Source organism: Pinus tabuliformis, chromosome 9 (assembly GCF_031772625.1).
Source record: "Pinus tabuliformis cultivar Carrire ecotype Pingquan chromosome 9, CPIR1, whole genome shotgun sequence".
NCBI lineage: Eukaryota > Viridiplantae > Streptophyta > Pinopsida > Pinales > Pinaceae > Pinus > Pinus tabuliformis.
This window is the reverse complement of record NC_142307.1, coordinates 909,576,780-909,600,715: the sequence shown is the minus strand read 5'-3', so window position 1 is coordinate 909,600,715 and position 23,936 is coordinate 909,576,780.

The following is a 23,936-nucleotide window of genomic DNA, read 5'->3' as shown; positions in this document are numbered from 1 at the left end:
CATAGCCCAAGGCTCATCCCCAAGGCTTGCGCCCGACTCAAACCTCATCCACCCCAAGTCATGCATCGGTCTCAGTAATCCATGCAGTAGTACTCCATGCATATCGAAAGGCTATCACACTCCCTCCACACTCACTAAGGTACACAACCCCAAGCATCGAAGTCCTTACACCCGAACTAGAATTCGGCATGGCAATCCAATATCAGGCACTTGGCCTCCTCAAGATATTGCATAGCCTCTCAAGAGCTATACATGTCAAAGGAACCACACACATATGTAGTGTTGATTGAGTATATCCCCAACCCATATGGTGTTACATATTCTTCCTCATAGGTAAGGGCTCCCACAAGATCTCAAATAAACCAGCTCTCTTAGCCCATTTGTGGATTTCTTGTTAATCACCACATCTCAACATGCAACCAATGCATTAGATATGACATCATAGTATCATATAAAATAATTCCCATGCCAACTCTTGCAACCATCATGAGAAAATAACATCATTTTTAATCACAACACTTTTCATGCTCATGCATGTCATAAAATATGCATTCACTTGTCACATGCTTTAGACCATGAAATACCAGCATAAGTTATAACATAAACATATATGTATCCAAGATATATCATAACATCCTGTAATAGTTGGAACCACATGGAAATATAACGTCATACCATAACATCATTAATATGATAATTGTTTCAATACAGATCAAATATAGATAATACACCATAAGCATTCTTATTATTATTCATAATAAAATTATATTTTATTTGTTTGTACAAACAATGAATACCAAATGCGAAATAAAGTTATTCAACATCCATCTATGATCTATGTTATCTCATCAATACTTTAGTGTCATGTTTCCATCAAGGTACCAACATCATTCTAAGTTATTTCATCATGAATATTACCTAAATAAAATATCTCTCATCATGTTCTAGGATAGATTACTACTTAGTGATTTATGTATTAGTTGTGACACTCTCATTCACTTTCCTTAATCATCCATCCAATACTCCTTTATATCTCTCTCTCCTTCCAAGTTGTTTATAGTTACATAAGTTATCACCATTATAGAATTGCAACTTCATTTTTTTCCTCCTCCTCCTTTGATAAGTTTATCAAATATATTTGATAACATTGGAGATCAAACTTAGAAACACCCCTTCATTCATTAGAACCACTCTCTTTATACTTTTTTTTCCCTCTTCTCACTCTAGTCATAGGTTAATAGTCCTCCCAAGAGTGTTGCATACTCTATTAAGGTATGCTACTTTTACTTCTCACTTCATTGACGTGTATTTTTAGTAAATTGTACTACTCTTCTCAATTATGATTTCTACACATATTTCTTGAAAAACTAGTGTCTCTTTGCTTCCGTTCATTATGTGAGCCAATTTCATATATATAATGGCTTCTTTTCAATGTCAATGACAAGCCTCTAAGTTTATATTATAGATACATCTTGATTTTCCATAGTTACTCACTAACACATATATAAAACATAAATCCATTGTTCTTTTACTTAATTATCTATGTCATAATACTACAGTGAACTTATAAAGATCTATTTTAGACTAAGTTGTTTTAGATTCCTTTATTGAAACATTTATCACGAGTTATTTTTAATTTGAATGAGTTTTTAGCATCATATAAACCCAGCTTCAAGTCTTAACTTATTGCCACCAAAATTTATTACATTAAATCTTCTAAAAAAAATAAAATAAAAGTTCATACATCCCTTTAATATATGAAATAAAAATAAAACAAAATATTTAATATTTAATATAAAATGTTTTAAAGATTTATAAGTATATGTAAAACTTTTGCTCAAAAGGAAGAAAAAATCAGGCTCTATCTCTTTTTGGTTAAATGTCCTTTACTTTTAAAAATTTCGTTGAAAATGATTCCCTTGTTTAATTTTATTCTAATTTTTAAATTAAATTCACTAATATCAAACCAAATTTTTATGGTTTAATACAAAAATTTTAGATTTTGTGCATGTTGAATCTTATGATTTTAGAGTAAGAATTAACCACTCACTTTAATCTTATTAGATTAGAAATAAAATTAACAACATAATTACATAACTATATTTCACACTTGAAATTACCCAATAAAATATACATTAAATTGTTTAATTTGAAAATAAAAATAAAAATGGATAATGAAAATTTCATAGTAATTCAATTAGAAAGTGACCTGCAATAAGAAAATGGAAAAGTAATAACTAATAATTATTCTATATAAATATATATTAAAATTATCAATTTAATATTAATTTAAAAATAATAACGATATTATCCATAAATGGATTCCAATTACCATAAACATAAACTATAATCCATTAATTACAGTGTCATAAATATATTTCTTTATTACAAGTTATCATCAAATTTTGTTGAGATAAATAGAATATTTATAACAACAAGAACATGGAGCATAGTCACTATGTGATGATTATTAGTTTCCTCATGGATTTGTATAATCAATAAATTTATTTGGTAGATTGTATGAGGTGTGAATTTTGAATTTTGAACTTGAACTTAAATGATGTGCAATATGAGGGTAGTAAGGCTTTCAACAAAGGAAACATTAAACAGGCTTCTAATTAAATAAAATAATATAATATAATGATTCATTGTATTATTTTATAAAATCAGAATATATTTTAAAAAATATATTTTTCTAATTTAATTGAAGATAAATGGGTTATAAATTTATTTAATCAATCAAATAAAAATTATAGATATTTTAATAATGTTAATAATTTATTTTGCATATGCATCTTAACTAAAATTGTATGTCATGATTTATATGCTACTTCAAACATGCAATGTTTCTCTCATACCATATGTAACAAAATAGAATTAAATATGCAACTAATTATATTAATTTATGGGATAAATAATCAACACATAATTATTCAATTAATTAGCCTAGAATTTCAAAAATATGAGGATACATAACTTACCTATAGCAATGATATTCCTTATTTTTCGAGGTTGATTATCCGAATCCCGCTAACAGCAACAACTTGCCACCTCGGAGCTCCCAATCTTTCTACTACTCTTCACGTACGAGGCCAAGGTTTTCTTTATCTCACAATGCGAATAGATGAAGTAATGGATGAATCTCATCCTCCTCATTGTCCATTAAATAGACCAAAAAAGGAAAAGGGTGGGCATCCACACATTCCATGTGTCAACATGCAACTTTTATTTCTTTATTTTAATTTTTAATTAATTTAATATTTCTCTTAATTTAACCCTTTCTTACTTTATTCCCTTTTACCTTTTGTTTTTTTTTAACTTTACTTATTTTCATTTATTTTATAGTTTACTTTTATATATATTTATTTAGAACTTCACTTTATTATTTACTATTTTATTTATTTATTATTATTATATTATCTTCATTATTTATTATTTATTTATTATTATTATCTTTATTATTTACTTACTATTATTATATTTTCTTTATTTTTTACTATTGATTTGCCATTATTATATTTTCTTTATTATTTATTTACTTATATTTCAATACAATTTTATTTATTTATTAATATTTTTATTTTTATTATTATTAGAGAACATTACCGATAGACCCAAGTGCAAGCAATCCCTATATCTCCAAGTCAATTTGCTTGTTGATCCACACTTAGTCATTTTTCAACAAATGAGAAAAGTGAAAAGGATGACAATGTCAAAGTGACAACATGTCTATATCTTTTTGAAAGACTTAGAAATCAAAAGTAAAAATAAGTGCTTAGCTACAAGTGTATTATGACTCTTAAGAATTTAAAGAAGAATGAGAGAAGGAGCACATAGATGATAGTGAATCCCAGTATGCACACTTGCAAGTGGATGAATATTTGGTGAATCCAACAACAAAGATTGCTAATGAGAGTAAAGTTGTCATTGGAGATGCCAATGTTACACTGAATCCAACAATTGAGTTTGGTCATATTGAGTTTGATGAAGACGAGTTTGGTACTAATGAATTGTTACATATGATGTAAGAAATCGTCATATTGATAAACTATTATTTGGTAAGAGAAGCTCAGCTCACTTCCATCTAAAACCTTAGTGGAGGGCAACCTCTTTGAATTAACCGATGTTCATAAAGAAGTGGAAGCCACAAAGAGAGTGAATGAAATGCAAGAAGAGAAAGCTCTCATTAAAGAGCATAAAGAACAAAATCAATATGATTATGAAGATGTTTTTTAAATTACTATTGAATTTTATTGTGTAGGTAAACATGACACCTATGAAGAAGGGCTTGAGACAAAAATGCAAGAAGAGAAAGAATATGATCCTCCTAATATTTTTTAATCTTAATTTTGGTTTTGAATATGAATATGAATATGTAAGCAACGACCATGAAGAAGTAACAAATTATGAAGAAGAATTAAAGTTCCTTGAAGCATGACTTGCACCACCATTCTTTGATAAACTATGCATAGAAGTTTCATAAATGAATGTTGAACACAAAAGGTATGATGGAAACATTAATAAAGTTTTTAGCTATTGGAGTCTTGAAGATAATACACTGTATTATGAACGTATGTTGCACCAAAATATTGATGACAAGAAGCACACTATAGAAATACAAGACTATTTTTGAAGAAGTCCTTTAGAGGTTACACCTTTTGGAAGAAGAAAAAAAAAAAAATCTAGTTGAAGTCATTTTTTAAAATTGTTTAGTTTGAATTTTTGCGGTTGAAATTAAGGGAAAGTGTTAGAGAATATAATTCTAACTAGTTGTCCATTGTGGCATTGTGTTTTAATTTAGTTCATTTATGTTGAGGTGAAGTCATTTATTAGTGTAATGTTATTTAGTTGTTTCATAATATTGACAAGGAGTAATCTCTTCTCCCTATTTTGTTTTCATTCTTTGTGAGAAACAAGAGAACACCAAATTTAAAGACAACACTAGAGAACTAAAACATTACTCAATCGAGAACAAAAATTAGACACTTTTATTACAAGGAAGGCATTTCCTTGCTTGCTAAAGCTTTGGCAAATTACAAATTTATAGACTAGGGGAAAAACTCTAAAATTCTCTAATTTTCTCATGTGAAATACATAACTTAATAGTGAAGTTTCTAGTTAAAAATGAAGGATGATGGTTGGAGTTGGTAGTAACTTTTGACTGGTTGGAGTTGGTTGCATCTTTTGACTAGGATGTCGAGTAGATGGAGAGAAGACTGCATTTGCTACGTTCTTTGGCTTCACATTTAACACCTCTTTGTCGCAAAATGCAGGAATGGTATTCGTTGCCTAAAAGAACTGAAAAGACGAAAGTGAAGAGTTGGAAGAGTATGCTTCATTATCGATCAAGTTTTACAGCTAGCTGATTTGGGTATTAGTATTGGGCAATCCTGGCCGTGTATCAAAGACACCTGTCCAAAATTGAAGCTGCAGGGTTCACGTGAAAAATTCAAACATACATATGAAGCCCCCGAAAATCATTAATTATACCTATGAAGTTCGTGAGTACATTTCCATCCGAATGTGGTTTTGTTAGGATTTGAAGGTGACATTCATTTCGTGCAATTTTTTGTTTGTCTCCAAACGCAAACATCACACTTCGCTTACGCTTTCCACGCGTTCCTGCAATTAATGTCCATTCAGAATTTGGATGGGAATTTAAGTGGGGTCGCAAATAAGATTGAAATAAAAGATTAAGAGATCACGACGAATCAATAGCCATCCACAACACGAAGTAAACATGAGCATACGTGGCCCTCCAGTGTCCATCCTCTCGTCTGCACAACTTCCGGGAACATGACGTGAAATCCAACTTCATTTGCAAATCAGTTGTTGCATTGTTTGGTTCTAGGGATGCTTCAATAGGCGCACTAAATTCTAAAAGCTATAAATGCCATCATAATGATCACGTTCAACATGCTTCTACTTTGTCGTCGTTACCACTGGGCCAGTTGTTTTTGTTGTCGTTACCACTGAGCCAATTGACGTTTGTGCCAGAACCGCAGGATACCATGTGCATGTTATTTTATTTATTTAATATCATAGTAAAATCTTCCACTCTAAGGATTTTTTTATTTTTTTTGGAAAACGTACACGGAAAATGTAAAATTCAATGCACAAATTTTATAAAATATTTTTATTATAATTATAAATTCCAATTAATTTAACCTAAAACCTATCACGTTTTGCAGCGATTAATAATACAAATCCACAAACTACCATATGGCTTTGGTCGAGAACAATTACACTTCATAATTACAAAATCATCGCTGAAAATGGAACATTGTTTGATATTTGGTATTTCATTAAGGGTAAACAATGAATATATGAAAAACTAATATAGTTTTATCTTAATTATGGTTTTAGCAGGAGTCTCTTGACAGTATAGTTTTATAGTTTTATACTTGAGATAAACTAATATAGTTTTATCTAATTATGGCTTTAGCAAGAGTCTCTTGACAGTATAGCTTTATACATGAGATAAATTAATATAGTTTTATATCATTAAATCCTTTGAGGTAGATTTTTTTTTTAAATGGAAAAATTGAATTAAATATTTGTATATGACAGTTTTGATTCATTGAAAAACTGACTAAATCTTTCTTTTATATATATATATATATATATATATATATATATATTTGCATATTTAACATAGTTTAAATTGTATTTTTGAATTTATAAAATGGATTCAATGTCTATAAAATTTATTTGGAAAGTTGGATAGTGTACATTACACAACTTAAATTTGTAATTTGAACACATTTTTTCTCTATTACAAACAACATTGACCAAAAAAATATACTAAAAAAAGAGTCATAGTGAAATTAAAAATAATAATAATAATAATATTTTTTTTAAATGATTTTCTATAGTGTATACACAATTTTCTTTAATAATATATAGCATATCATACATTTTTTGAAATCTACATATTAATTTGATACTAAAAATTAAATGAATTATATATCTCCTTCTACTTGATTTTTTTTTAAATTTTAATTACTCTAGTTGCATTAAAATATTTTATTATATTTTTAAACACAAATAATTTTTCATTTACATTCTCTTTATATACATATGCATGAATATGAGATTGAAATAAATTAGTGACCCTACATATTTAAAAGCTTTGATCAAGTCATTTACTGAAATACTTTTAAAAAAATTATTTTAGACACATACTAAATATTTTTTATATAGCTTTCTCATGCTCACATGTGAAAATTTAAGCTCTTTATTTTTATTTTTTTCACTTTTACTTTATTTTTATTTTTGTTTTTTTCCTTTTTACTTTTACTTACTTTATTTCATATGGGCATCTAAATATTTGATTGATTGTAGAGATAGAGTAAAAAATGTATTTTCATTTTAGTTTTTTTCATTTTACTTCTATTTTTTATGTAATATTTTTTTTAAGGGACACTTATCAACTAGAGGTTGTCTCTTTCAAACTGTGATGAAAATTTTTTTAAAGGGACATGTGTGAACTAGAGGTTGAGGAGATACATAGTAAGTCATGAATATATGATAAATGAAGGACTTTTATAGAGAGTATACAACTTAAGTTTATATGTTATTTTTTTCAACTATTTTATATAATAAATACCTAGTAATTTTTTATTTAACCCCATATATATAGATAAATAGATTATGACATTGATTTTTTTTAATCTATATTCATATTAAAATTTTTTATGGGTACTTATATTTTTTAAATATTAAATGTTGTTTACTAATTGTATATTAAGAATTAAATAAATTACATTCTCTTATTAGTTTTTAGGAAAGATTACTTTCAATTACATTTCTCCTTTGTATATTGAACTATTTTATTATGGTTAACATATTTTTTCAACTTTTTCTCCCAATATACATACATATGAACTTGTTCTTGAAATAAATTAGTTAAAATAGATATTAAAATAGACTATTAAGTGTTGTATTAAAATAATTTTAGAAGGTATAAGAATTATACATCTTGTTCACATTCAATAGTCAAAATATAAGGCTTTGTACTTTTAGTTATTTTATCTTTAAAATTACTATAAAAGGACATCCCAATATTTTATTTATAGTGAGTGTTAAAGTGAAATAGTTTTACCATATATCCTTCATATGTATGCATATTCATTTTTATTTCTTATTATATGTAATATTGTCTTTTTTTTTTATTTAGAGAATATTGTATCTTTATTTTGAAATGACACATCCACTTTGAGCACAAGGGATGACCTAGAATGTAGAGAAGGAATGACTTAGAATGCACATCTCATTGAAATGAATGGATTCAACATATTGAAAATCCCATTAGACACTTGCATTATATAGACTATAGAGTTTAAATTTACAATTCCAACAAATTTTTGTTGAATTTCAAGCAAAATTGAACATACCTTAAAAAAATGGCCAAAATGTAAAATAATGAGGCTACTGAAATTTTTTAATTATAAATTTTTTTCAATGGTTTTATATAATACATACATACATATATATATGAACCATATATAATATATACATAATTGACATCGAAGTATCTTATTTAACATTAGTATTGAAATATTTTATTTATATTAAAAAAAAATTGTTATAAAAATATTTTCAAATACATTAAAATATTAATTAATTAATTATACATCTCCCTCTTATTACTTTTATTATAAAATGATTGATTTTTGCCCCTTTATTTTCGATTATTTTATAGTAGTCAATATTAATATAATAATCTTCATTCTTTTGTTTTTTACTTTCTTCATATATGCACATATATGAAAATGATATTCAAATAAGTTAATTAACATGGATGTATGGATATTCAAATAGTTTATTTAAGTCTTACATTCAAATAGTTTTAAAAAATATAAAAAATATTAATGTTATTAATGAAAATATAAGATTTTAGTTTATTTAATTGTGTCCTCGCATATTTTTCAAAAAAAACTAACACATGTTTATCATTTTCAAAAGTGGAAATACAATAATTTCTTTTTTTACTTTTAATTAAAACTAACCAAACACGTATATTCATTGTCATTGTTATTTTTCTAAGTGAGTATTTTATTTCTATTTTAAGAGGGACACATGTCAACTCTACTTTGATCACCATAGAAATTACACATCTCCCTCATATTGGGTTCTAGAATGTGTCTCTCTGATATGTTTATTTATTTATGAACATGGGTTTAAAATTATGAAAAATAGAGATAATTACTTGGTGTCCTATTGAACATTGGTAAATTATCTCTCTTTTAATCGAAATCTTTGACTTATGAGGATAAATGTATGGTGATGATATATTCAAATTTTATATTTTCATATTTGCCTAATATGATTATGAAATTACCATGCAAACTATCAAATAACAAATGATATCTTGTGAATACATGTTTACCTTTTCCTGTTTATCTAATAGAATTACAAATTTCCATGCACATAATCAAATAAAAAATGGCATGATGTGAATACATGTTAACCTTTTCACATTTACCAAATGAAATTGTGAAATAGCCATCCAAATTTTTGGGCTAAGAGGTGCATTTTACAACCCATGAAATATCCTGAGTAAATTATAAATATTATTTTTACTACTTGTTGAAGTTACTTTGTGGTCTATGGCCCATAATAAGGGCAAGGTATGAATATATGATGGACATAAATGTTTTTCCTAATTTTGCATTAATAAAATGTTGCATCTACTTACCCACTAAAACTATGCTCTAGAATAATTTCACATTTGATAATTTTAAAGTATAGTTTCCAAAATCCCAAGAAGGGTTATGGGTAGAGGTAGTTCCCTACCCAGGTTTCTCTCCCTAGAGATAGATTAATCAATTAGTGAAAAAGGTTTTCCAAGAGGGTGAAAGGGGAAATGTCTTAAGGAAACCTTCTGGTATTGGAACCTAGTTGGAGGAGGCAAGAGAGGATAAATAAAATATATTTAGCTTACAATCCCTTGTGACACAATGAGGTTGAGGGAGGTAGGACACCTCCAAGAGGAATTTTTGTCGAGGACCTGGTATTGTCATTGAAATTCTCGACTAAATCCTTTGCGGTCACTAAAATCCAAGCCTTGATATTGTCTTGTGAGAGAAATCCTAGGTTGGACTTGGTATGGTCTATGTCAAGAAAATTGGTTGTAGCTATGAAATTGGCTCAGCGGGAGGGGACTTGGTTTGAGAAAGCATTTGTCATGGTTTGTAGGAGCATTCTTCCACCCATTGTGATTTTTGTTATAGTCTAGACTTGTTAAATAGATAAGGGATATGTAAAATGTTTTTTCTGTTGTATGTTGTTTTCTATTAATATGAATATATGGTTATTTTACTTTTGTATGGTGATTCTATTAATGTATAAGATGAATGTCTTAATAAACTGCAAACTATAATAATAGAATAATTATTTTTTAACTCTGAGCTAGGTTAGTAATAGGGCCTAGTTGGACAAGTATATGTGGTTTCTATTCATGTATAAGATGGATGGTGGGTATGAAAAGGGTGAGAAATCCCCAAAGACAAGCCCCTCTCACGTTTCTAGACCATGTCAAAAACTTGAAAGACTATATTCATACATAGGTCACAACTTTGGAAAATTGAAATGAGATCCTAAATTATGTTAACCCTCCAAAACCCTAGAGAGAAACCTATGTAAAGAGAAAGAGGATAATGTAACTACCCCTTTTCAAAAAACAAAGGAAAAATTATATTAACATATATTTACATGACCATTTTTATTTTTAAAAGAATATTAAACATATTCACATTACCAACATAGCTAGAGTAGGCACGTCATAAATATTTTAAACTGAAACAATGATTATAGGAACACACAGAGATAACAAATAAACAACATAATATTTTGGTTAAACCAACTCTAAATACATGTGTCTGAATATGCATGTCTAAATAACACTCGAGGCATAAAGGACCCATACCAAGTCTATTATACAACAAGTCTTTATATACATTTGAAAAAGAAATCTCAACTTTGGGCTACAACAACGAGAAATAATACATCGTGAGGTGACAAGACTAAAATTACAACTAATAAAAACCATAAATCCAACATAGGATCGGCACAACATGGAAACTTTTCATAAAACAAAATAAAACTACCTTGGAAGGTAACCGTAACTTATGATCTTCTAGCATAAACTTGGTAGACATAGAATAGGAATTAGTTGAAGAACTTACACCATGCAGAGGATCTAAACTTCAACAACCCAATAAAATCATGTCATGGCCCAACTGTACGCTACTACTTCATGGGAAGAAACCCTAATATGTAAGTTAACAAGGGAGAAAACAAGGAAAACATTAATTCCTACGTTGTCATGGAAATATGGAATAGAAGTTTTAAGTAAAAAAAGAATAGAGAACAAATAATTGTACCTGTAACGAGAGACTAGAACATGCCGAAGTTGGTGGAGACCTGAATAAAGACCAACGATTAGATAAATTCTAAATCAACATGAGAATTAGAGAAGGTAACCCAAAATTTTTAAGTTTATAACAGCTCGGCACCCAAGATTTAGTTGTGAGGAAACTTAGCATTGCATCCATCCAATGAAGAGCTTGGATTCGCTAAATAACATTTCCATCTCCTCGAGGAGTCCATCAACGTATAATTGGAATTCAATTCACCTTAGAATACAGAGAGAAAACCTGTGAAGGAAAGTGTGATAGAGGGTTATTAACGAGCTAGGTAAACCACCATCATTCAAAGAAATCAGCTTAAAGTCTGAATGGAATGGAATGAGGAAACGTACCTCATCATTGTAAGGTCCACTCACTGTGTTAGACCCTAGATTTGCCTCAAGATGAAAAGACAAGGTTCTAGGTCCACATCAAACCACGCTCAGCCCCATAGCTAGCCCTACGAGGACAGGAGAGGGCTCTCTCCGGGTCAATCTCAGCGAAAGATAACTGATGGGGCTTGATATGACTGATTTAACAACTGATCTTAGGCTAGGTATGAAGTGCAAAGTTTTGATTTGAGTTTTTGGAGGATTTGTTGGAAGAAAGGGACCGACAAATTTTGGGTTCGGGGATGAGGCCAGATTTTTACAGAGTTCAGGTAGGGGCAAGATAGGCAATAGTTTTGATGCTTTGGATTGAATGAATCAGTAGATCATACTAGTGAGGAGCCAAGGAGGGCAAGAAGGTCTCAAGAGTCCTCCTGAAACAGATGAAAACATGAAGAATTAAAGAAAATATCAAGGCAGAGCATAGCAGTCCAATGAATTCTACCTTAATCACTCATTTGTTTAATTTCATAAGACAACAGAAGGGAAAATGATAAAATAAACATCAGTGAACTTACAAATACATAGAGAAACACACCATCAGAACATAGAGCCACATGGATCCCAACAAGTGGTATAAAACCCTGGTCCTTTCTTTGCCAAAATGGCCGAAATGGAATGTACAATAGAGTGCCAAGCAATCCCAAGTGTACAACCCTAAAATTGATTGAGAAATTACATAATATAGACAAGCCTAACTCCTTCCCATGCCTCTAGGGGTCGAGCTCATCATTCTAGGAGCTGTTTGAACCAATTCTAAATAAGGAACTGAAATCGAGGTAGTCAAACAACTTACCCCTATATGCTAGGAAACTGATTCATTTGTTTAATTTTCACCTTTTAGTGAATGAATCCTCTAGAACAAGTAAAAATGTGCCAATATTACATCATGGTTATCACATTACATCGTGAAAGGTCAAGAGTAACATCAAAAAGCAAAACTGGTCAAAACTGGGCGAATTTCTGAGCTGAACAGTGAAAAATAGGCAAAAATCCTCTATGCACTGCGCGTGATTATCTATGCATCATGCCACTTTGAAGCTGATTTTGAGACACTTCCTGAAGTACAAATTGAGCCCAAGTGTTCTTGTTGGAAAGCCCTATCTGCCTACTTTCGAACCCAAGTAGAATTTCTGAATTTGGATGTCATTTGCCCCTCCAAAACTTCAATCTCCCAAGATTGCTTCCTATGTGTCAAAATAGGGGCAGTGAGGTCATTTTTCGAGTGTTTTTGACCTCCTGAGGACTCAAAACTTGCCCAAATTTCTTGGCCATGCACCAACAACCATGATTTTTCATGCCAAATCTAGAAATGCCAAGTTTTTGCAATTTGGAGCTCCCTAGAAAAAGCGTGTGCCATGTGGCACAGCGCATAGGGAGAAAAACCCTGTTTTTTAGTGCCAAAATTTGTCAAAATGCAAAAAATGCCCCAAATTTCTTGAAATTTGGGCTAGAGCTTCTCCATCAAGTGTCATGCTAGGCTAAAGAGGCTTCGGCCAATATCCAAAGACGATCATGCTCCTTTTGCTTCCTTTTCTTCCTTATTGCCTTCTTTAATTTTGCATTTAGATTCCTTATTCGTGCCTTGCAAACCTTGTTCCACGCCATGTAGTGGAAAGCCATGTGTCTCAACAATGCTTTGTCTCTGTCAGCCTTGTCTAGAGGTCCCTCTAAGTGGATGTTGACTATTTCGAGCCAAGACTCCCGATCATCATTAATCTCTTGCTCCAATGATGTGAGTTCAATCCTTCTCCTTTGTGTAGCTTGGCGATTCTCGCGGATGTTTTGTAATTCCATGATTGCTTACTGATCTTCAAGCTGTTTGTTCCTCTGCTCCAAGTATTTCATAGTCCACTTAGCTCTCTCCAAGTCAAGGGATAAGGCTTTGATCTCTGTTTGTTGTTCCTCGATGATCTCCCTAAGTTTGGCACTTTCTGGGCCCATATCTGTATCATCATCATGAATGAGAATGAAGTCGGTCTCTTGTTCACCTAAAGGCCCCTCATCCTGCATTGGCCTCTTGCCTTTGTCTTGTACCTATGGTAATGATGTCGGAAGCGAGGCCCCTTCCACACCGGGTGGAGATAACACTCGCTTCGCTGCTGCAAACAAATGTCTAGTGCCCCTCTAATATGTGATGAATACCGGCACACTGATGGTCTCATGGTGCTCATACTGATGAGAAGGTCCACCTGTCTCATGCCCAACCTCTGAAAGCCCCTGTGAAGCTCTGAAAAAATCACGAGAGATTAAATCATCCTAAGTGATTCCCTGTAATCCAAGCTGATGAACCACCAAAATCTTGATGAGAGAAAAATGGTAAACAAAGTTGCTGCTGAGGGGTTTTGTGTTGCACAAGGATGGTCATCCTCTCTATGTTCTGGCAAATGAAATACAGAATGTTCATCATCCGTACCCAAGTGAAATGCATGAGCAACCTGATGTGATAAGCATATAAACGAGAGAACCGTGCATCACAGCTGAAATACTTCATGATTAATTTCATTAGTGGAGCATATTCATATTTAAGAGATCGGAATGGAAACACACTCTTGAGCTACCACAAGAAACCGATTTTAATATATGGCTCATAATGTTGCCAGTCAATCTTCTTCCTCTTGGTCCATGGTTCCCCAATGTTTGGTATGCCGGTTTCCAGTGAGACGGATTCTGGTGTAAGTGTGAAGGTGACATCAGCCACAGTAACCCGATCTCCATGTAAATGCAGTACAAATAAACGAGCCAACTCATGATGAAACTGAACATTAGCCAACTTTTCACAAAACTCATAGCATGACTGATGCTGAAAACAGAAAATGGCTAGAGGGCAAGCTTGTAATTCAATGAGGGTGATTGGTTCTTCTCTGATATGTCTGCCTCCTCTATGAGGCCTTCGGGGTACATTTTACTCCATGGGTGAGTCACTGTGGGTTTCCATTCCATAATGAGATGAATGCTCAGATGTCATGAATGTTGTACAAAATGCCTTGGAGAAAAAGATGTTGGTGTATGAAAACTGTGTTGGACTGCTCTTTTAGTGATGTGTTTAAACTCTGCCACCAAGGGGAAACAAATGAAACAAGGGACTGTTAGGAAGGGGAAATAATAGTAAGGGATTAGGGACTATTGGGATAGATTTGTTAGGGAAATATGGGAGAGGGTTTGGGATTTATGTGTGGGAATAGGGTTTAGGGTTTCACATTTAAAAGTTTGGGAAAGGAAATTTGGGATAGGGGTTTAGTAATTTTAGGGGATGGGGAACAATGAAATCAAGGAAAAAAATGGAATCAAGGAGAAAAGAAAATGAGAGAAAAAGAATAAGCTTGGTGGCAAACAATTTTTGAAACCCTAGGCAACAGCTTTTATTTGAGGAATTTAAAATGATAGGGTTTGATCATTTGTTTGGACGCTCAACACATCAACCATCATAGCATAACTACCAAACTTTGATGAATAAGAGAAATGGAGCTCGACCTACTTGAAACAAAGGAAATTTACATGTTTTTGGCGTTTGGAGGCCGTTCTAGAACTTTTCGAGCTAGTCAGTTGTGTGCGCCGCCAGCTTGCCCAACCCGCCACGCCTTCCTGGTGTGCCGCTCCCGTGTTAATTTACATTGAATGGTCGCGGCTAGTGCGCCGTACCTCCCCAGTCCACCACGCCACCTGCTTTATGCACCACGCCTGGTTTTGCACATAGCTTTGGCTTGAAACTTCACAATTTCGCCCTCTCACCACTAGACTTCGACCCTCTTTGATCTCTTGGATGCAAATGAATGTTTTAAAACAATGAGAACATCTTATAGTGATGGATTTGATTTTTTTTTCTCACAAACCCACTCTGTAATGTTTTGACTTGGCACTTTTTTTTACAATTAATATAACTCTGCATTTTTGTTTCCCTTTTGATTTTTTGGCTTGAATGATGAATATTTTGTCAATTTTTTGCAGGGATAGTGGCATGTCTTCACAAAGGAAGACCAAGGCTACGCCTAGAGAATTCAACAACTGAAAAACCTTTGAAAATTACATGGCAATTTATTACAAAACGAAATGACAAATTTTCTTCCAAACAAAGTTTTGAAGAAAATTCATAGTTGAGCATATGATGATGAAAATATTGAAAATGAAAACTTATTAAGAACCTCCCTCATGAGTCTACTGGCATTGTTGGACATTGTTGAAGACAAAATTAACTAACCCTATACCTAGTGACTGAAATGACTCTTGTTGATCAATAGACTAAAACAGGACTATAAGTGATTTTAAAACTTGATTTTGATGAACAGACCTGAGCCAGCAATGATAAGGCATGAGGGGTAATGAATGACAAGACCCTTCTGTCAGATTATGGCATGCCCCTAGTGGAATGCAGCTGAGCGAATGGAGCGAGACACCTAAAAATGAAATGCAATAATAGAAATGATCTTTGATGGAGGGATGACCAGACCGACTCTAACACACTGCAAGGTGTTGGATGAAGAAAGAGTAACTAATGATTTACCGATTAGGGTTAGTCATAGAGGTTGTAGAGTTCACTATGGAGATATTTGAGCACATCTAAGAGAAAAAAGGCATGGATAAAAAGGGGTAGTTAGCATAACGGTACACCCAACCTAATCATCATTGAATCAAAACCATTATCCCAACCACCGTTGGATTCTTGCGAACTCATGTCACGATAATCTGTGGTCACCCATCTCTAGAACCACTAAAACATAAAAGCAAACTACGTATATTATATGAAGGATTAGTTTATTATGCTAGGTTGAATCCATTAGTTCTGAAAGGATTATAATATTGAAATATATAACATAATTCAAGGTAGAAACCAACGTGATATATACAAAGTTGATATAAGCATAGAATACAATAATTAATCATCAAATCCCCATTATAGAAATCTTGAACTATGCTCAACAAGTTTTAGAACCTCATAACAATAATCATGTTCACTTCATTATTATACATATTTGTAGGCTCCATATATATATATATATATATATATATATTCCAAAACATGGATGTTTATAGCCTCAAACATATTCCAATGAAATCAAAATTAACTTATATTTTTTACCAACATATGTGTGGAGCTTTAGCGCAATGACTCTTACCACTTAAATTAAATGAAACCTTAGTAGTTAATATATATACATTATGGTTGTTGAGGTATGTTATAGGTGGTATGAGAACCATGGTTACAACAGTATGGCCTATTCAAGGGAAAACCTAGAAAATAACAACATTGTATTTCATGTTCCACAAGAAAGAAGAAAGAGGATTTAATAAGATGACTACACCACCCATAGGAACACTTACATGACCCAATTCTATAACCTTATTAGGATCCAATAGAGGAATATGGGATCAGTTAGGGGAAGAACCTCAGTCCACAACTGGAATAGTATTGGAAATAGTGCAACAACTAATAACAAAAATTGTAGCATAAGGGACGACAATAAGTGACTGATGACGGACCATGAAAGAATAATTAAAAGCCTAGATGATAGGAAGAATTAGATAACTTTAGCCCCAAATCATGATATTGGAAATAAATCAGAATCACATAGGTAAAGAGAGGCTATTTTTCCTGAGAAATTTCTTACAAAGAAATGAGAGTGTGGTAAGGAAACAGAGGAAGAGGAATTAGGAAATGTTTCTCGAGGAAAAAGGAATAAAGTGGCAAAAAGAGAGAAGACATAATTACAAGGGGAATTCAGGAAAACTAAACCCCCAACATTTAAGGGTGAATTTGAGGAAATATCAAAAGCGTGGTTAGCAAACATTAATAAGTACATTCATATTTACGAATATAACAACAACTTGAAGGCTTGCCTAGAAATTTATTAAATCTAGGGAAAATCGACCATCTGGTGGGAAGAAGTTAATTCCGTTCATCAAATTGATGAACAAGGGGTAATGTGGGGAAATTTCCAGCAACATTTCAGGAATAAGTATCTTACTTAGTGATTTTAAGATGTGAAATCCAAGGAATTTCATGATCTTAGATTGGGTCAACTATTGATTGCCAAATGTGTTGAAAAATTCACTTCTTTTTTATGTATGATCCCTTTATATAAGAAGAAAAGGATACAGTACATTGTTTCATAATTAGTTTTTCGACTATTAGGAAAGAACACTTGGATTTTTATAACCCCAAGACCATGGACACAGTTATCCATAAAGCGTAGATTAGTTATCAACAACTGCAAGAGAAATGAGCTACTAATAAACCATGGTGAGGTAAGAACGGATAGAAATACCCTTATAATAGTAAGAGTATCAAAATCATGGTTATGAATAATTTTCTTAGAGGTTAGAAAGGTATTTTTACTAGAAAAGGATAAGAAAAACATTGAACATAGAATATACCTAAATCATTCGAATTGTGAAGAACATTTGATTTTGGCGAGACATAAAAGCCACAAATATAGTGTTGGGGTTGTGGGGAACCACACTATCTTAAGGATTTCCCTTACAATGGGAAAACAAAGAAAGTAGAAAATGTTCAAGAAGCATCTATGGTAGAAGAAGTGATGAGAAGTTTACCCAGGATCAATGTTGCTCTAGAGGACTGATAAGTTGAGCATAAATCCAAAATGATAGAGTTTTATGGTAAGGTCTATAATCATATCATGTCTATTTTGATAGATCTCGAGGTAATCCTAAGCTATATTAGTCCCAAGATAGTGGAATTATGACATTTGCTAGTTAGTAAATTTAAACACCCGTGGTTAGTTCAGCTGACCACTAGAGCTAAACGAAGAGTGACTACAAAAGTGAAATTTTTAGGCCCCTATACTACTAGTGTAACCCCTTATTGTTATTAGTACAACCCCCTTATTATATTGGTGTACCCATGTAGCCCCCATATTGTTATTATTATGCCCCATAAAATCCCACTATTGTTATTTTTGTGCCTTTATATTGTTATTGTTAGGTCAGCATGGTTATATTGTGACCCCATAGACTCCTATATATGGAAAGGAGGCTTTCTCATTTGAATGATCCAAGAATTGTTCATTTGTGTAATGTAGAGGAGGTCGCCCCCTCGAAGAGGTTGAATTCTAAGGTGTTTATCTTTATTTTCTATCATTTTGTGAGCTGGTTTCATAACATTTGGTATTAGAGCTGTGGATTCTAGGGCTTCACTGCTCCAAACAAGTCATCGTGGAATTTTTGCTATAAATTTTTCTCTATGAAGCTTCAGAAGCTAAAAACAAATCCATTTGAGAAGAAATCGGTTTGAACCTTGCATCCAAGTTTTAGATCCTGTCTCGCTATATTTTAAGATATATGGTCTGAGGAAGTTATGGCTTTTGTAAGCTCCAGAATTTCAACTAAAACAGGTCGTCGTGGGATTTTCGCTATAACGCTTTCGCTACGAAGTTTCAGAAGCTAAAACAAAAACCAATTTGAGAAGAAATTGATGTAGGAGCATCTCACTCATGGAGGTCATGGCTAGGAGTTTATCTCTTCTAACAATTTGAGTTTCGTTAGTTTTCATTTTCATTTACATTTCTAGGAATGGTTGTCTCAGCCACTATTAGTGTTTTTATTACGTGTTCTTTTTACTTTTTAGTTTTATTTAAAATTTTCTTTTAGTTTACAAATTAGGAAAAGACAGTTATTCAGAAACAACTTAATGTAACTACTGGTAGTTTGATAACTGTCCAGTGTTCTCTACAAAATGAAAAAAGGAAACTACTATTGTAATCTTTTTTTACTATTATAGAATTGAATGAAGAAAATGCACAGAAGCATTCTGAAGAACAAGCACATCTGAATCCATTCATATTGCAACTTTAACATCTTTTCTTCGAAATACAATTAAATTCATTTTCTTTTCTATAAGCACAATGATGATAGACAATGAGCAGTAAGAACCGAAGTGAGGAGAGCACACAAACAAGTTAGCAGCGTAACAGAGCAAGACTATGGGAGAAACAAGAGAGCCACAGTTAGAGGAATACCAAGAAAACAAACTACAGGTACAGAAACGAACACATAACCATTTTCCTTGCAAATTTTTAACAATTGAAACTATTGTATATATATATATATATATATATATATTTCAAAGCAAAGCCTTCATAGTTCACTGTTAAGAGACTAGAAAATAAAACAGAGTTGACAAAGCTATAAACCACAGTGAGGTCATCACAGGACCGTATCAATACAACCATGGTTACAATAGCAGAGCCATAAAAATATACAGTAAAGCTACAAGCACAATGAGGCCAGGGTGTACTAAGGCCGAAGCCAAATCTCAACTAACAGCCATAAAACCCTATGAACAGCGAAACCTTCAAACAGTCAAACAGGAAAAACACTGAAGAGAGACCCTACCCAGTTCAGGCGTAGGAGACAAGGTGTGACGATGAGGAATGAAGCCCATCACTCACCTGTATTGGTCAACAAGAAGGCCATTAGAACCAAATAATGAAACCACAGTTATAAGAACAAACCAAAAAGAAAAGGAAAGGGTTACTGAGAAACTCACCGAGGGAGAGCCGAACTTGTGCAAACTAGAAGAGAAACCACGGAATTAAGGTTATAGTCACAAAGGTGCTCGCTGGCCACAAGGAGCCAAGACTGTCAGTGATGGAGGAAAACAAAGCAGAAAAGGCTAGCATGGAGAGAGAACTCACCTTTTGGATGACTATCGAGTGAGAGTCGAAAGTCGAGCCATTCCACAACCGCAACCTATGTCAAAAGACCAAGCAAACAATTAGACTGCGAAGCAAGTGCATTTAAGACAATCGTATACAACCAAATCCTGCAACTGGAAACATAACCAGAACTGAGTGAAACTAATAACAGAGACCGAGACCAAGGGTTCCAAACCTAGAGCCTTAAAACCAAGCATGGAACCAGAAGCATTCAGAGCATACGTAGGTGGAAACCCTCGTAGAGTTGCACGCCCATGCACAGTGAAACAAAACACCATCAAACTAACAGAGGAGACCCTCATTTCGTGAAACCGCAGACCTCACAAGCAGCATAGAGAAACAACAATGGAATGAACAGTTTAGGGTTTTGGAGGATAGTAACAGCGGGAAGGAATGATGCCCAAGGCCAGGACACATGTCCTCATCACAATTAAACTATAGTACAATACCATAAAGGTCAACCAACCACATCATTAATATCATTTAATCAACACTTAAATATTAACCCTCAGATATAAAGGGCTAGTCCCATCAATTTTGGTATCAGAGAAGTTTTGGTTAATTGTTTTTCTCTATAAAATGGAAGCTCGAAGAAAATGTCATGGTAGAGCTATTCGGAGAGTAGTAGATGAAGGATTGAGGGAAGACATTAGGATCCAGAATGCCCATTTGGCAACAGTAGAAGCCAGAAGGAGAAGGGATATGGAAGTAGGGGACAACAGTGATGAAGAAGCTATAGTTACGATAGACGGATCAAATGAAGAAGGACCTAAAATCAAATTGTTAAGGTCAGTTTTATTAGCTAGCAGTAAGCCAAAGCCTAAAATTCTAAACTATGATAGTAGTTTGTCCAGAGAAGTGTTGTTGGATTGGATTAGTGAGTTAGACAAATATTTTGAATATGAGGAGGTCAACGAAGATATGAGAGTTAAATTCACTGCCACCAAGCTGAAAGGACACATGGCCTTATGGTGGGAAAGTGTCCAAGGAGAGAGGAGAAGATTGAATAAGTTACCCATTAAAAAGTGGACCAGAATGGTTGCCAAGATGAAGGGTAAGTTTCTTCCCAAAGATTACCAAATTTCTCTGTATCGGCAGGTGCATAATTTGAAGTAGAGGGTAATGACGGTGAAATAATGAATTTGAGAGCTGGTTATAATGAAGACACCCTAGAAAAGACATGAAGGTTTATGAATGACTAAGGCTGGAGATATTAGACGAGATACATATTCTTTCTCTAAAAACCATAAAGGAAGCATACCAGAGTGCCTTAAAAGCAGAAGAAAAGATTTCAAGGAAGCAGAATGCCAGGAGAGGACGAGGAACTAGCAGAGGGAAAGGACAATCCTTTGGCAAAGGAATAACTGCCAACAACAGTGAAGAGGGAAGTAGTTCAAAGACCTTAGGGACAATAGAAAAGGAAGGCAACACTAGAGGAGGAAGGCCATACCAGACAGGAAGGGGAAATGGAAGGGGTAGAGGAGCTGCCTACCATTGTTACAAGTGCCACAAGTGGGGGCATAGGTCCTTTGAGTGTCCTGAAGGAGAACAGGCTAGTTAAAGAGGAGCATATGTTGCTCAGACAGAGGAAGCAGAGGCACTGCATCAAGAGGTAGAGAATGTACCAGAGACAGGAGAGGCCTTAGTCTTGAACAAGGTACTGTTGAAACCGGCAAAGGAAAGAGCTAAACAAACCCAAAGAAAGGCATTATTCTGGATTGTGTGCAAGTCACATGGAAAATGTTGCAAACTAATTATAGACAGTGGAAGCATTGATAATTTGGTTGCAACAAAGATGGTGGAGAAATTGGGTTTAAAAGATTGAAGCACCCAAGTCCCTATAAGGTGTCGTGTTTATAGAAGGGTCACCAACTACTATTTGATGAGCAATGTGAGGTGGAGTTCCATATTGGCAAGTATAGGTACAAAGTGATTTATGACATCATGTCCATGGACGTGTGTCATATTCTGCTAGGTAGACCATGACAGTATGACCGAAAAGTTGTTCATGACGGGAAACCAAACCGTTACAAGTTTTTCATGGATGGGATTAAGCCTACGCTAGTACCCATCAAGGAAGAAGAAACAACAAAAACTAGTGGGACAACAATACTTTTGGTGGGTGGGAAAGAATTTCTAAAATAGATTGAAGATGATGAGGTAAAGTATGTTGTTGTAAGGAGACCGAGAGCAGTGCTGTTGCACACTGAAATTTATCACTTACCTGAAGAAATCCAAGATTTGTTGTAGGAATTCAACGACATTGTGGTGGATGATTTACCAGATAAATTACCACCAAAGCGGAGTATCAGTCATCACATAGATTTCATCCCTAGATCTAGTTTACTGAATAAAGCTACTTACCAGATGAGTCCCAAGGACAACGAACATATCAGGAAGCAGGTACAGGAATTCTTGTACAAAGGATTGATACGGGAATGTTTAAGTCCCTATGCAGTTCCGACTATTCTAGCTCCCAAGAAAGGAGGCGAATGGTGGATGTGTATAGATTCGCGAGAAATAAACAAAATTACGATCAGATACAGGTTTCCATTTCCACGAATGGATAACATGATGGACTGTTTGAGTGGGGCAGCATATTTTTCAAAGATTGATCTGAAGAGTGGATACCACCAGATTAGAATCAAAGAAGGGGATGAATGGAAAACAACTTTTAAGACTAATGAAGGGCTGTATGAGTGGCTGGTGATGCCATTTGGGTTGAGTAATGCCCCTAGTACTTTCATGTACCTGATGAATGAGATGTTGAAGGAGTTCATTGGGAAATTTGTGATTGCGTATCTTGACGATATACTGATTTTCAGCAAGACCAAGGAAGAACATTTTCGACATGTTCGATATGTTCTAGAGAAGTTGCAGCAAAACAAGTTGTTGATAAATTTGAAAAAATTTACTTTCTTTCAGAAGGAGTTAATCTATTTGGGTTTTGTGATTGCAGAAAATGAGCTGAAAATGGACCCAGAACACGTTGCAACTATACTTAGCTGGCCATCCCCTAAGAGTCTGTTCGAAGTTCGAAGTTTTCATGGGTTAGCAAGTTTCTATTGCAAGTTTATAAAGAATTTTAGTGGAATATGCACACCTATGTTGGATACAATCGAAAAGGGAAGTCAACCTTTTCAGTGAGCTGAAGCTGCAGAGAAGAGCTTCCAGATATTGAAGAAGAAGATCACTGAGAAGCCAATTTTAAGGTTGCCTGATTTCAACAAACTTTTTCAAGTTTGTTGTGATGCCAGTGGTATAGCCATTGGATCCGTACTCAGCCAGGAAGAAAAACTAGTAGCCTATTTCAGTGAAAAATTAAATGAGAGCAGTCAAAAGTATACATCTTATGATAAGGAGTTTTATGCCATTGTCCAAGCCTTGAAGCATTGGAAACATTATCTGTTGGGTAATGAGTTTGTCTTGTTTTCTGATAATTCTGCATTACAATATGTTATGTA